The 16,556-nt window shown below is 43.7% G+C and overlaps 1 protein-coding gene across 2 annotated transcripts in view; it reads left to right on the top strand.

Annotated features, from left to right (window-relative positions):
- Positions 1-16,556, top strand: part of ENPP6 (ectonucleotide pyrophosphatase/phosphodiesterase 6) — a 137,121-nt gene that overhangs the window by 35,632 nt on the left and 84,933 nt on the right. For both annotated transcript variants that reach the window (XM_059882326.1, XM_024986330.2), the window contains one exon: positions 510-664. The gene's annotated coding sequence lies outside the window, so the exon portion shown is untranslated. The remainder of the gene's footprint in view (positions 1-509; positions 665-16,556) is intronic.

The raw sequence follows: 16,556 nt of genomic DNA, 5'->3' as shown, positions 1-16,556 counted from the left end.
CTTATGGAAACCTGTATGAGAAGCCGTGTAAGCTACAAGGGCTCCTTCACACTCTGACACATCCCAAGAGTCGAAGCTTTGGTCTGGGCTTGATTGAGAACTGGATGGCACCCAAAAATAGAGATTCACAAAGAAATTTTTATTTCATCTCACTGAAGACTTGTTGGAGGATGGGTGAGATTCTAGAAAACATTTGCCCATTGTGCGGCATCCAGAAAGCAATATGCGTTGTCCTGCAAGCCTGGTGGGCGTGAGAAATGTGATGATAGTGCCAACATCCCCAGAGCCCTTAGCTGCCTCCTTCATTCATTCATCACACAGTGCTCCCATTGTGTGCTGAGCACAGTTCTTGGTACTGTGGGCACAACAGCTCTATGATGACAAGATACAGAGTAAGTATCAGTTTAACTTGAATGGTATGCTAACCGTTTTGTAAATATTCACCAAATGTTGTGCTCAGTCGCTAAGTTGTGTCCAACTCTTTCTGAGACCCCCATTTCCTCCTCCAGGGAATCTTCAAGACCCAGGGATCGAACCACTTGCATTGGTAGGCAAATTCTTTGCTGCTGAACTACCGGGAAGCCCCACCAAATGTTACCCTGTTTTAATAATAAGATGAAGGATAAGATGCCTGATCTATCTTCTTAAAACATCTATATACCAGGTAAGGCTGAGTTAAGAAAGAAATCGCCTTTAATTTCCATTTCTCTATCGGTTATGGGTTTCAGTTGTGTCTTGTTATTTATTCCATTTGGGTCAGTTCTGCGCCTAATTGAATGCAGTGGGATCCACATATTAATATCCTGTCCTTCTTTTGGAACCTCAGCTCCACTTACAGAAGAGTCAGGGAACTGTAGCTCTTTAGAGATGCCCTGGCTATTTCGTCTAAGTAGTTCTGCCTGCTAATCTCTAAACCATCGCCCTATTCATTTTCTTCATAGCAATTATGTAAAACAAATCACATAGAGTACCTTCGCTCCCTGTCAAAATTTTCACTCACCTTTCCCAATTTTTGTAGACATTCAGGATTTAGGTAGAATTGACTAGTAATATACATTTTTCATTGTATAACTTTTCTTTCAAATGTAATCGAGCATTTCACTTCCCCCCTTATTGCTTCATCCTTAATGAAGTGACATCTATATAGAACTAGTATTTATAAAGAGAGAGAGTCAGCTGATTGCCCGTGGTCATACCCACTTGTGTAGAATCTCATTCTCAGACCAATAGCCAGAGGATAGGTGGACAAAAACGAGTTCCTGTTTTCAATTTCTGGCAGAATTTCACTCACAGAAGCTCTGTTTTACCAGACTGCCAACTTCTCCTACCTTAACTAATTGGTTCTCTGATGCGGTATTCTGTGTCCAAGAAATGGATGGAAAACTCATGTTTCTGATATATTGTTAAACAGTGTATTTCCTACTCTTCTGTTACTTGGAGCACTTTACTTGTGGGGACTGTTCTTCCTGAAATGTGATGAGCGACTTCCAGTCCCTTCTAGTTTCTGCACAGGATTTTTAAAATTAATTTTTATTGGAGTATAGTTGCTTTACAACATTGTGTTAGCTTCTGCTGTAGAGCCGAGTGAATCATACATCCCCTCTTTTTTGGATTTCCTCCCTATTTAGGTCACCACAGAGTATTGAGTAGAGTTCCCTGTGCTATATAGTAGGTTCATGTATATTTCATACATAACAGTGTATATATGTCAATCCCAACCTCCCGATTCATCTCACCCCTCTTTCGCCCTTGGTCTCCATACATTTGTTCTCTGTGTCTGTGTCTCTGTTGCTGCTTTGCAGATAACATCATCTATTCCATTTATCAAGATTCCACATATATGCATTAATATATGATATTTTATTGTCTCTGACAAGCTTTTTGGTTTTTAAAGTTCTTTCTATCTCTGAATGAATATAGATTAAAAGGGGATAGGGATGGAGTGGAATCACAAAGAAGAACTCCTGTGCGATTCTCTGGTTGTTGCAGGGTTCAAATCCTGGGTCCCAGAAGGAGAGAGCAGACTGCAGGGATGTATTAATACAATATATCTTCCAATGTCTTTCATGTGCTTTCAGTTTCCTGAGCTGAAACCTGGACATGCTTGAGGTGAAGACTGTTGTAGGCAGGTTCCCTCCACCCAGTTCTGCCTGCCGTGCCGTTCATAGAGTTTGTCTGCATTTTCCATTAGATGATCTGTCCATCCTAGTTTTGGTGGTGGTATAAGTTTTTGTTTTTCCCTGGGCAATTGAGAAAAGCTACATTTAAGGGTTGCCAAGCAGATCTCATTTAAAAGCAATAATATATTAATATTATAATATTATTTTATGTGAGACACTGACATGATTTTCCTCAAAGCAGCATAAATAATTATTAAATATATACTTTTTCTCAATCAGCTATATGTTAGAAACCGGCACTAGAGGGAATTAGAAGAACTATATGCATATATTCATATTTTGTTGAGACAATTTAAAGCCTCTCTTCTCATAGCTGCAGCAGACTCTCTTATTTTCCTCTGTGCTCTCTGTCCTGATTAAGGGAGAACCAACAGCAAATGCCTATTTCTCTTTAAATGAATCTCTCCCCTTTTCTGTTCTATTTTCAACTATTTCTGAACAAATACGGGCTAGAGAAACATAGATTTTAAAAATCTTGAATGAGTTAATGAAAAGGCCACTCTGCTTTCCCAGGGTTTTGGTGATTATTATGGAGAAAAGAGAACCACAGGAGTTAGAAAACCTGTATTTATCACTGAGCCATAGAGAACTTCAAATATACATTTGAAAATATTTTATTATATAAAATACATGTTTAACATATTACATATAATATAGAATACATTTAACAGGTGTTTATATATGATTGGAGTTACAAACTATGTATTTATCACTTAAAAGCAGAAAAGAGACTTTAATATATACAATGTCTGGCCTTCCCAGGGGGCTCAGTGGTAAAGAATCTGCCTGCCAATGCAGGAGATGAGGGTTAGGTCCCTGTTTCGGGAAGATCCCCTGGAGTAGGAAATGGCAACCCACTCCAGTATTCTTACCTGGAGAATCCCATGGACAGAGGAGCCTGGCAGGCTACAGTCCATGGGGTCTCAAAAGAGACACAACTTAGGGAGTAAACTGTGATTATATGTAAAACACAATAAGTAAATATACATTATACACAAAATAAATATATGTGCATTTTACACTATACTTACATAATACATATAAAATATATATTTTGTTAGAATATATTTTAAGTATATGTTTTAAATTATCTTTGTTGAGATAAACACATGTTTTGTAACTCCCTTCTTTCTTTTAAATGTATATGTGCATCTCCACTGCATTTACTTTTAAGACAATAATCTAGGGACGCCTTACAGACTGTAAACTGGTACAAAATCTGGATGGGATCCAATGGGCTTGTTGAGCAAATCCTTGTAATAAGCCATTGACATTGTCAGGCTAAGGCCGTTTGAATGGAAAGCCAGCTTAGAGACAAGGGCTTAAGGCTTTATTTTGAAAGTAGAGCTCCACCTAGTGGCCATTCGAAGGCTGACCGCTAGGGTCCTAAGAACCCGCCAGTTCAGGAAGCGTCTCTGAATTTGTTTTCTTTCTGCTGTTATGTTCTACTCCTGTACTTGCGCTAGATTTTAGTTTCCCCTCGCCCTCTGGTGGGGAACCCTTCCGTGTTGTCCTTACGCTGTAGGATGAAGACAGACCCTTCCCAGAGTGTCAGCAGATAGAGGGACAGTTGGAGGCTGGTGGTGGGAAGAATACGGGGCAAAGACTCCCAGGTCTCTTCCTGGCTGTTCCATTGACTGTACACTTGTTTTCCCCACCAGGGCTCAGAGCCTGTATCTATGTAACCAGAGGCCTGAAGGCCGAGTCTCCCAAGGGGAACTTGTGCTTCTGAGATTCTGTGGGTCTAGAGGGGGTTTGGAAGGAAAGAAGGACTTCAGACCTTGGCATCTGCTGTTTCCCAGGGGGAGGAGCCTTCTTCCACAAACTGGGCTCACTCTGAGGTGGAGTCATGGGGCTGGCCTGGGACCATGAGAAAATGTCCAAGCACAAGCCTCCTTGGACAGTTCTGGTCACTCTAGGGAGGGCCGCCCATGTCGTCTTCACAGGGACCATGGGCACCAGATTTTGCTGATGGAAGACTTTTTGGAAGAGGTATCCAAGGGGGAAGAAACCCAGGATTTTAAATGGGCAAATATTTAAAATCTGTCAAATTAACTATCTTTAAAAAAAAAAAAAATTATGCTCAGCTAAGGGTGTGGCGGGATGGGCACATGGATGGGAATATAAACAGGTTGACCTTATGGGGGCAACTTAGTAACATCAAGAGCTCTGAAAATGATCATTACTCTTTTCTTGGAAATTTCAACTATGGAGGCAGAAATATAGGCAAAGATTACAATACAAAGCTGTTCACGTAACCTTCCATCACATTAGAGAAAACGATGCAATCTAAACATTTAGTTTCAGGGAAGAGGCTTAATGTGGAGGTGTTCAAATGTTATATCTGTTATTTTCCATGGAGTCTTTCTTCAAGGGGAGTGTATAGTCTGAGGTACAAACGGATTGACCCAAGTGGGGAAGGGGGTTCTGTTTCGGCGCCCCACTGGACTGAGGACCTGTTTGGCCCCCCCTCTCCACTGTGACACCTCCTGAGGCATTTGCATGGTGCACACAGGACTCCAGGGCACAGCTCGGCAAGCTCAGGATGCTGATGGTGGCCCTTCCTTCTGCCTGGTGGAATTCTCCCTGATTCTTTCCTGATTCTTTTACATTTCTGTACTTGCCAAATACCTCATCATGACTATTTTCCTTTTTTTTTTTAACTGCCACTGAATATTTATCTTAAGAAATTAAAGTAATGGTAGTTTATTATTTTAGAATTGGGTGTATAATTGTCACACATATCTACATCCAACTTGTGTCAGCCTGGCCAGCATATTCCTTTCTTTTTGGCAGATCTTCAGGCTTATATGAGAAACCTGAATCCACAAAAAAGCACTATTAAGAAAATAAAAACCATTCACAGTCCCACCACCTAGAGGAAACTATTTTTTGCATTTTAGTGTATTTTTCTTTACAGCTTTTTTTCTATGTGATATATATGTATGCATGCATAATGTAGGGCTTCCCAGGAGGCTCAGTGATAAAGAATCTGCTGCTAATGCAGAGGACGTGGGTTTGGTCTGTGGATCAGGAAGATCCTCTGGAGAAGGTAATGGCAACACACTCCAGTATTCTTGCCTGGGAAATCCCATGGACAGAGAAGCCTAGGGGGCTACAGCCCATAGGTCTCAAAAGAGTCGGACACAACTTAGCAACTAAACAACAACAATAAAACATAATATATGTATTATTAAATATGGTATATAAAATAAACTTCTGTATCTTACACATAACATTTTATTTATTAAAAGTTTTACATTCTATTCATTTATATAAACATTATATTGTATATTCCCAAAACATTAAGTTTTGAAAAATAATGGTTAATGGTTTCTCAGTATTCAATTCTCTTGATAAAATGTAATTTTATAAGCAATATTTTTGCTGTAATAGACCATACTAATGTGAACATATCTAAACACAAAATCTTTTCTGCTTCTAATTACTTCCTTAGATTGAATTCCTAGAGAGAAGACGGTTGGGCCAAAGATTATGAATGTTTTTCAGGTAAAAGAGTGTTATGGTTAAAAGTCCCTCCTGTCAGTGATCATAATACAACACTTAAAAAAAGTCCTCCCAAGAGTAGTGGTCTTTACTTTGGTATTCATTGATTTGGTATTAGAAATATATGTAAAATGTGGCTTCTTCATTAGGAAATGTCAGTTTATTTAGATAATAATTATAAACCTACTAAATGAATTTAATTTAATGCTTTTTTATTTGTTTCAAATGGAGCTATAATCCGTCAAATGTTAAGGACTCTTTGCTTTTATCCTTGTCTAGTCCTTCAGAACCCTATGGACTGGGGGCCACCAGGCTCCTCTGTCCACAGAATTCTCCAGGCAAGAATACTGGAGCATGTTGCCATTCCATTCTCCAGAGTCCATTAATGAATATTGAATAGTTAGTTAAAGAAAGTAACTGGTTTTCTGTTACTAGCTGCAGTCAAGCGAAGACTGACAGCATTCAATTTGGGGCAGAGAATTAAGGTGAAAGTGAGCATACAGCCAACCCCACCAAACTTACTGAGTACAAGCGAGGCGGCAGTCTGCACGTGGGGAGTTCAGGCTCAGGCGCTGAGGGAGCCAGTGGGAGAGTCTGGAAACAACGACGGAGTGATGAGACTCTGAGAGAGAGGGTGGGAGAGGCCTACTTGGATGGTTGTCCCTGGACCCGGTTGCATCTTGCCCCTCCCGGGGTGCACGGAGATCTTCACTGCCACACACCCCCACCCCTCCACCCTCTCCCAAGGATAGTCCGGGGCTTCGCCTAAGATGGCTCAGGCCAGCTTTCCTCCTGGAAAACCAACAGCGACAACCTCCTCGATTAAGAGTCCTGGAGTCTCCAATTCCAGGAAGGGCAAATCAGATATTCCCTGCCCCTGCTCTATGCAGGATAGGGCCAGTGCTTAACATTTATATCAAAGTGCATGACCCAGATGAAAGGAACGGGGTATTCGTGCCCCAACCCCAAGGAACCGGACTCTAGAAGGCTGTGCTCTGGGTGGATAAGTGACTCCGGCAACCTTCTTGCTTGACCCCTGAACCTCTGGATCTGAGCTTCTAGAGGCCCGGCTGACTGGCAGCCTGAATATGCTGCTTTGCTCTGAATTATCGTGGCATCTGGTCCCATCACTTAATGGGAAATAGATGGGAAAACAGTGGAAACAGTGTCAGACTTTATTTTTTGGGGCTCCAGAATCACTGCAGATGGTGACTGCAGCCATGAAATTAAAAGACGCTTACTCCTTGGAAGGAAAGTTATGACCAACCTAGATAGCATATTCAAAAGCAGAGACATTACTTTGCCAACAAAGGTTTGTCTAGTCAAGGCTATGGTTTTTCCTGTGGTCATGTATGGATGTGAGAGTTGGACTGTGAAGAAAGCTGAGCGCCAAAGAATTGATGCTTTTGAACTGTGGTGTTGGAGAAGACTCTTGAGAGTCCCTTGGACTGCAAGGAGATCCAACCAGTCCATTCTGAAGGAGATCAGCCCTGGGATTTCTTTGGAAGGAATGATGCTAAAGCTGAAATTCCAGTACTTTGGCCACCTCATGTGAAGAGTTGACTCATTGGAAAAGACTCTGATGCTGGGAGGGATTGGGGGCAGGAGGAGAAGGGGACGACAGAGGATGAGATGGCTGGATGGCATCACTGACTCGATGGACGTGAGTCTGAGTGAACTCCGGGAGTTGGTGATGGACAGGGAGGCCTGGCGTGCTGCGATTCATGGGTCGCAAAGCGTCAGACACGACTGAGCGACTGAACTGAACTGAGACGGTGTTTGATTCAGGGGAAGCATGAGCCCCCATGGCCGCCCCCATGGCCGCCCCCATGCCTGTGGCAGACATTACAATCAGTCCCCGCACGCTGCAGTCAACCAGTCATCTCATTCACAGCAGTACACCATCTTCTCGGAGAATCCGCCATGTTTGTCTTCATGATTGAGCGGGCCTTGGTGTCTGAAGACCGCGCAGTGTAAAATGGTTCATTTGGACTCTGCTTTCTCTGAGTTCTCTGGGCGTGGATCGTATGCATTCCACAGAGCTACTTCAGCTTCTGAAAGTCAAAGATTAATACACGGGGAAGGTGAAAATCAACTTTAAAATCGCTGGTGAAACGAGGGGCTGGGCAATAGGAAGTTAGAATTGGGCTTCTGGAGCAGCCTGGGTTTCCATAGAAACAAGATACTGCTGAATCAAACTCGGGAAGAAAATTACCCACACTAGTTTTTAAGCCTGGAAAGAAGCCCGAAAAGGGTATTTACTGATGGTGCAGGCAGAGTGAGAATTTTGACGGTAAAGCACTCCACAAAAGACCCAGCCAAAGTGAATGGCAGCTGCTGCTGCTAAGTCGCTTCAGTCGTGTCCGACTCTGTGCAACCCCATAGACGGCAGCCCACCAGGCTCCCCCGTCCCTGGGATTCTCCAGGCAAGAACACTGGAGTGGGTTGCCATTTCCTTCTCCAATACGTGAAAGTGAAAAGGGAAAGGGAAGTCGCTCAGTCGTATCCGACGCTCAGCGACCCCATGGTCTGCAGCCTTCCAGGCTCCTCCATCCATGGGATTTTCCAGGCAAGAGTACTGGAGTGGGGTGCCATTGCTTTCTCTGGTGAATGGCAGCGGCTCCCCATAAAAATCATGAGGGATACCCCACAACAGCCTCATGTGCGCTAGGGGCGGGGCCAGGTACAGGAGGTTGTCCAGCTCTGAGAGTGAAAGGTGTTGTAACTCACTAAGGAAACCTATCACTCTTAAGATGGGCTTCACTGGTGCCTCAGGCGGTAAAGAATCCGCTTGGAATGGGGGAGACCTGGGTTCCATCCCTGGGTTGGGAAGATCCCCTGGAGGAGGCCATGGCAACCCACTCCATTGTTCTTGCCTGGAGAATCCCATGGACAGAGGACCCTGGCAGACTACAGTCCATAGGGTCGCAAAAGACTCGGACATGACTGAGCAACCAAGCACAGAACAGCATCACCCCTAAGAAACCATTAGTCAGCACAGGCTAGTGATTTGGGAGGGGGAAGTCCTTGGGGTTTCATGTAAATCAGTATCACACTTTGCAGGCCCAGGGCCCCAAGATGATTGCTGCTGCTGCTGCTAAGTTGCTTCAGTCGTGTCCGACTCTGTGCTACCCCATAGACGGCAGCTCACCAGGCTCTCCCGTCCTTGGGATTCTCCAGGCAAGAACACTAGAGTGGGTTGCCATTTCCTTCTCCAATGCATAAAAGTGAAAAGTGAAAGTGAAGTTGCTCAGTCGTGTCCGACTCTTAAGGACCCCATGGACTGCAGCCTACCAGGCTCCTCCACCAATGGGATTTTCCAGGCAAGAGTACTGGAGTGGGGTGCCATTGCCTTCTCCCAGATTATTGCCGACAGAGCTAAGAAAATGGAAGAGGTGATGTGGCTTTGCAGCGGCACCGCCTGGCGCCCCCTGTGAGCCATAACCATGGCATGGCAGCCTCGGCAGCTGGAGCCTGGTTTCCCAAAGCCTGGCAGTGGCGGGGGCACATGTGCTCACACCTTCCCTGCGGGAGCACGTGTGAACCTGTGGGCCTGTGGTGGCTGCCGTCCAGCTGGAGCAGCAGAAGCTGAAAGGAAGTGCAGCCTTGAACCGGGTGGGAGTTGTCTGGAACACCCACTGTTTGCTCCCCCTTTCCTCCCGGGCAGGAAGGACTGGGCTCCTGGCTGCGTGCTTGAGTGCTAAGTCGCTTCAGTCGTGTCCGACTCTTGCAACCCCATGGACTGTGGCCCACCAGGCTCCTCTGTCCATAGGATTCTCCAGGCAAAAATACTGGAGTGTATTGCCATTTCCTCCTTCAGGGGATCTTCCCAACCCAGGGATCAAACCCCAGTATCCTGCATCTTCTGTGTTGGCAGGCAGATTCTTTACCACTAGCGCTACCTGTTCTGCCTATGACAGAGTATCCCCACTTGTCAGGAGCAGTCCCCACAGCTGACCTTGATGTTCATAGTCTTGCCTCATCATTTGAAGGTTCTTGGTTTCAACTATTTGGAAGTGATCATGAGGGTTCTTATCATGTGACATTTGCTCTTGGACTTCTGTGCTCCTGAGCTTGAGCCAAAGCCAGTGCCTGGCCAGTGAGAGCGCCTCATCAGTCTCCAGTTGCCAAACCAAAGCAGGGCTCCTTTGTTGATCTCATTTGATGATCCTCAGATATTTCGACAGAGGGCAACGTGGTTGGATGGCATCATGGACTCAATGGACATGAGTTTAAGCAGACTCCAGGATGTGGTGAAGGACAGGGAAACACTGCCTGCTGCAGTCCATGGGGTCGCAAAGAGTCGGACACAACTGAGCAGCTGAACAGCAACAAAATATTTCCTCACAATAACCCTTTGAAATTGGCATTATTATTCCAGGGTTTATAGTGAGAGAACTTATTATATACCATAGTGATGTTTCCAAATTCAAGGATTATTTACATACACCCCATAAAAAAAATGTAGGTGTTTTATATTCTTAGCAGATGCAGGCTCCTTTGGAAGCTTGAGGCTTTAAAAAAAACACTTTAGCCACTAGAGGGAGACAGCTCTTTGAAAAACTGAGGCCATTTCTCCAGTTTGTAGGTATAAACAGATGAAATCCTGTTTGTGTTTGAAAATGGTATCCAGGGCAGACCTCACAGGTGGACAAAGAAGGGGGCAAGTCCGGCGCTCAACCTCAGTGCAGACCTCACCGAACAGCCCTCCCCATCACTCACAGCTCCCTCTTCCATAGTCATCACTGCCCCTCAAAGCAAAGGTCCTTTTTACTTAGCCCTTGGCAGCTTATCATTAGACAAACAAACAAGCAAAACTTCTCTGTCTTTCTGCCTTAGGGTAAACTTTGTGGAGAAAAAGCTCGATAAGTTGTTAGAACTGATTTGGTGTAAAAACATAGAATCCCAAAGATTTCAAGTGCTGTCATAGAGAGCCTAAAACAGGCCACTGCTCACTCAGACTGTGTTCAACAATATTATTCTGAAATGGGAACCCAGGCATGTTTTCTCTCTTAGAGAGTCCTGGGTTTCCTGACATAAGAGTTGCTCCTGACATCTCCTAGTTTAAAAAGTGCAACTTCTGTAGTAAAGAGGTTGCTCTCCATGAGGTTAAATGTCTAGTATGGAGATCATGCTAGACCAGATCTGCAGGCAGGGCCCAGGAGGAAAGAAGCCGAGTGACTTTAGCCCAACTCCCTGTGTGGTGAATCTCAGAGATGTGAAGGTTTATTGGATAACAACTTGTGCCCGCCTCACCTCCTCTTATACTCATGCAGAGATTTTGACTCAAACCTGGAAGAACTGGCCCCAAAACCACAGTTACTAATAGGGATTTGTTATATTGCTTATGTGTTTTGTGGGCTTCTCTGGCGGCTCAGCTGGTAAAGAATCTGCCTGCAATGCGGGAGACCTGGGTTCGATCCCTGGGTTGGGAAGATCCCCTGGAGAAGGGAACAGCTACCCACTCCAGCATTTTGGCCTGGAGAATTCCATGAACTGTATAGTCCATGGAGTCGCAAAGAGTTGGACACGACTGAGCGACTTTCACTTTATGTGTTTTGAAGAGGTGAAAGGGTCTCCACTATGAAATCACTGGGCATTTTAGTTGTTTTCACCAGGCAGATCAGTCGTGGTTCATCATCTTCCTAGAAATGACATCCCTATCAGGCTCTTTAAAGGTTTTGTTGACTGTGCTTCTTCCTTCTTTTAAGTAAAATACATTTACTTTATTGGTAAATGGTATGTTCTTGATCAAGAGGCTACTTCAACTGACTGATAGGTTGAGTGAACTCTGTAGATTGTGTTGGCTGTACTTCTATAACCAAATTTAAAATTAAACTTCAGTTACAGGCTGCAAACTTTGTCTTGAAATATACATTCTCTGTGATATGTACATTTAGTTCTTTTATAGCATGAGGTCAGAGTGCTGCACATGTTTTGCATAATAACGGCATTTGGTGTTCCAAATTAGTCACTGTTTTCAAGAAGATAAACTGTCTCTGTAATGAATTCTTATTTGCAGATTGCTTCAATCCTTGGATCTCTTCATTGAACAGACTCCCAATAACTGGACATTTGAGGTCAGCCTCTTGCAGTCAGGGAAGAGCTTGGGTCAAACCAAGACCAAACTTCTCTGCCTGCATAAACATAGGTCTAGTAAATATCTTCCTTGGTGAGCTGGGCCACTTCTGGTTCCACCTGACCCAATTAAGGCAGATGCATCGTTAACATTAGTTAAAATTTCTCAAGGAGGGAGACTGGAGACTTCTTTCTGGAACCCAGTAGCGAGGCCCTGGTTTGAAAACAGATACTGGGACTTCCCTGGTGGTCCAGGGGTTAAGACTGTGCCTTCCAATGCAGGGGGTGTGGGTTCGATCCCAGGGAGCTAGGATCCTACCTGCCTTGTGGCTGGAAAAAGCCAAAACATAAAAAACAGAAACTGTATTGTAACAAATTCATTAAAAGACTTTAAAAATGCTCCACATGAAAAAAGTCTTAAAAAAGAAAGAGGTACTTTTTGTGACTTGGCAACTAGTAGTCTTACTGGTGGCTGTTGGTGCAAAGATCCGTCTCACTCACACCCCCTTATGAAGCTGGGGGTTCATTGAAAGGATTCTGTGGACTAGAAATGGAGCTGGCAAGGACCCAAGGCCAAAGTGGGACTGGCTCCACCCCTTCCGTTCTGTCTTTCTAACAATACTCCACGTAGACTCGGCCACACCATGCCCTGTAGACTAAGGGCAAAGTATATATCTTCACCTGATACATTTAGAGTTTTCTCCCAAAGCATATGTCATTATTCTCTTCTGGAATTCAAAAAGCTCTGAAAGTGTGAAGATTTTGATAACTTGAGGAAAATCCTGATCTTATCTGAACTCACCTTGGCATACGCTCACCTTGATCTAATGGGAGGCTATTTGTGGTCTTTTCTTTAATCCCACTTAGTGTGAACGCACATTCATTTTTCTGTAGAAATACTGACAGATTTGATAATTGGGTGATGCCTCGGATGCTGCTGGAGTTTATATGATATATTTATTCTACATGTACCATGTTACCTTTTCAAATCAAAAAAACGCTCAACTCCCCAATGTACCTGGCCCCAAGGTTTCAAAGCGCCTGTGGACCATTACGAGCAGGAAAGAAATATATTACAGGCAAATAAACAATGAAAGGAGGTAGGGTGGGAAGAGAGGTGGAATAAATGAAGCTGAAATTTTAAAAAGCATTATTATGGGAGATGATACCTACTCTGGACTCATTATTTTGTTTACCTTTGTGATCTTTCATTCCTTTCCCTATTTGACATGCAACTTTCTCATCTCCAAAATGAACAGATTACCACTAGATTATGTCTGCAGTCTCTTTCATATTCACAGCTCGATAATTCTGTGATTGTAGTTGATTTTTTCAAAGCAGTTCTTCCCATCTGGCAGCAAACAAGAAGAGACAATTCTCTCTCTCCCTCTTTTTTTTTTTTTTTTTGTAGCAATTCCTTATCAAGGTTTACATGCTACTGCCTTTTCCCTTCATATTTCACATATTTAATGTAAACTCCTGCGACTAACCATTTTTTCAGTTTTCTTGAAAAACATTGAGGAGTTTCTATTGGTTTAACGTGAGTTTTACATTCAGCTTTTATGTAATTATTAAATAATCCATTTTACTTTCCTCAGCCTACACGATGATTTCTGTTTATCCAGCAAAGACATAAAGAGAGAACCTTAGGTCATTTGTACAAGAGTGTTTGGGCCAGGGCTCAGAATTGCATACTCTTGACAGCCATGCTGAGATCACTTTCCTAGTTCTAGTCTGAAGATAAAGTTCCTTTGTTACCTTGGATCGTGGTTTGAATTAGTTAACTTCCCTCTTTTTTTTCTGATTTATATGATGAGGTGATTGCTTAAAGATGGCAATTCTCCTACGGTACTGATCTTGACAAATGGTTCTACTCCGTCATCGGAGGCAGAACCTTGGGAACTATCCAAGACCCCTTTCTCTTACCACCCACATGTTCAATTCATCACCAGGGCTGCTGATGATTTTTAAGTTATAATATGTTTCTGGCCTGCACAAAATCCAAGGGCATAATATAAATAGCACCCTTGTCCCAACCCTCATGGTTGTGAAATTGTAGCATTTTGTCCTACATGGGCCCTTGGTGTTTTTATTTTGTTTCTTAAATGAATAGAACATTACAAAGTTGAAACCCCCAGTGCACTTCTCTCTGGTCTCATTCTCTTCTGTCCTTTCCAGAGGAAACCTCAGCCCTGATTTTGATGTTTATTGTTTCCATGGTGTTGGTACTATTATACAGAATATTCTGCTGGATGTTTTTATGTTAATATTGTAGACGGTGTGTATTCATCTCCAACTGGTTTTTCTCACTCACTGTTATACTTGAGATCTTCAAGAACTAGACATCTACTTCTCATTCTACATCTATATCTTTTGGGGCTTCTGTGGTCGCTCAGACAGTAAAGAATCTGCCTGGCAAAGCAGGAGACCTGGGTTCGATCACTGGGTCAGGAAGATCCCTAGAGAAGGCCATGGCAACCCACTCCAGTATTGTTGCCTGGAAGTTCCATGGACAGAGGAGCCTGGTGGGCTATAGTCCATGAGATCGCAGAGAGTAGGACATGACTGAGCAGCTAACACTTTCAGTTCTTTTGATAGCTATATAGTGTTCTGTTCTTTGAATACTGATATCACTTATTCATACTCTTATTAACGGATTTTTAGATTATTTCTACTTTTTTGCCATTATTTCTACTTTTTTGCCATTACAGACACTGTAACAATAAATACCCATGTATCTATCTCCTTGTACAAGCTAATCCATGACAGCTTCTCTGGTGCACAGTGGAGTTAGCATAGCTTTTGTTATTTCCTTTGACAAACTTTTTTTTAATGGTCACAGTGTTATAAGCTTTCTGTCATCACTGGAACCACTAAAACATATTTTGATACACAAAAAAATCTTCTGCCTATTTCAGTAAGAAGATTTAGAAATTTTACCATGAGAAGATGCAGAATGACTCTAGATGGTCCATCATCAGGGTCACAGTAGGTACAGTCCTCCCATGGTGTCTGCAGGGGGTTGTTTCCAGGACTCTCCTGCATCCCCAGGCCAAAATCCATGGATGCTCAAGTCCTTTATACAAAATGCATAGTGCATGCATGCTCTCGCTTCAGCTGTGTCCAACTCTCTGTGATCCCATGGACTGTAGCCCAACAGGCTCCCCAATCCTTTGGGTTCTTCAGGCAAGAATCCTGGAATGGGTTGTTACGCCCTCCTCCAGTGGATCTTCCCAACTCAGGAATCAAATCTGTGTCTCTCTTATGTTTTCTGCCTTGGGCCCCATCCTTTTGTTTTATGAACACTTTCTCTCAGTTTCTGGTTCTTCTACTAATTTTCACATCCGTCAATGGATATTGCCTGCGACAGTTACTTCTGCAGTGTTCTAACAGCGATTTCCCCCTCTCAGTTTAATCAAGACAAGCTGAAGATATTTAGGGTTTATTATTTTTTTTCTTTCACACAGACTTTGATTTTTCTTCCTAATTTCACAAAGTGAATGTGTTCTCCTACAATACAAAGTTGTAAAAGAGATCTGGGCTGGAATTGCAGTTCTGACTCTTTGGGTTATTTGACCTTAGGTGTCTCTGAACCTCAATTTCCTTTGCATTGTAGGGATATAAATACCTGCCTTACAAATGATCAGAAGATCTAAGTGAATTAGTGCATGTAAAGTTTTTTTGGGGGGGCTGCACTGGGTCTTCGTTGCAGGGGGTGGGCTTTCTCTAGTTGAGGCGCTTGGGGGCTTCTCTTGTTGCAGTTCTCAGGCTTCTCTTGTAAAGCATAGGTTTGCCCCGAGGCGTGTGGGATTTTAGCTCCCCAACCAGGGGTCGAACCCATGTCCCCTGCATTGGCATATTGGCATGTGGATTCTCAATCCCTGGACCACCAGGAAAGTCCGGCATGTAAAGTCCTTAATATCAAGAAAGGTGGATGTTATTATTCTTGCCTCCATCAGCACCCATGTCGTCTCCTCGTGGCTTCTGGATCCTGCTTTCTAACATGCAGATCTGAAGATGACATGACCTTGTTCAGCCCTGTCTGTTGCTGCCTGTCATTGTCAGCAGGGGTTCCCAAGCCTAGCTTTTGATCAAAATGATATGAGGGGCCACTCCTTCGAGGTCAGCCCACCCTCGTGTTTCAAGGGTGTACTATCTGCTGCCTGTTTAATAAAGTTCTGCTTGCTTGATCTGTAACTGAAAAAAAAAAAACAGGAGGCATCTTTAAAGTTCTATAGTAACCCAGTCTTACCGACTAGAATTGTGGTGGGATGGGTTCAGTCTCATCTGCAATCTGGAGCAGTGAGGCCAGGGTCCACCATGGGAGACAGGATTCTGCAGCCCCACCTGAGGCTGATTGTATCAAGAGAGAGCCCCTGATCCCCACCATGAAAGGCCCAAGCATGAGGTTAGGCCTCAGGCTTGCAGCTTTTGGGCATTCCACTTAGTGTCTGGGTGATCTTGCTCACTTAGCTACCTTGTATATACAGGGTGCGTTCTTGTGCACCTGCGCGCTCACTCAGTTGCGTCCAACTCTGCTCCTCTGTCCGTGGGATTCTCCCGGCAAGAATCCTGGAGTGGATTCCTCCTCCAGGTGATCTTCCTAACACAGGGGATCTTCCCGAATGCAGGCATCTCCTGCTTGGGCAGGCGGACTCTTTACCACTGAGCCACCAGGGAAGCCTGAGTACATTCTTGAAGACCATTGAACTTAAAGCTTGCACAGATAAAACTGCTTTCCTAGTAGGAAGGCATAGAATGATTGTTGTATGAATTTTCTTGAATGCTGCT

This window comes from Bos taurus, chromosome 27, assembly GCF_002263795.3.
Source record: "Bos taurus isolate L1 Dominette 01449 registration number 42190680 breed Hereford chromosome 27, ARS-UCD2.0, whole genome shotgun sequence".
NCBI classification, from domain to species: domain Eukaryota; kingdom Metazoa; phylum Chordata; class Mammalia; order Artiodactyla; family Bovidae; genus Bos; species Bos taurus.
The sequence above is the reverse complement of the archived record's forward strand: the minus strand, read 5'-3'. Positions and strand labels throughout refer to the sequence as shown.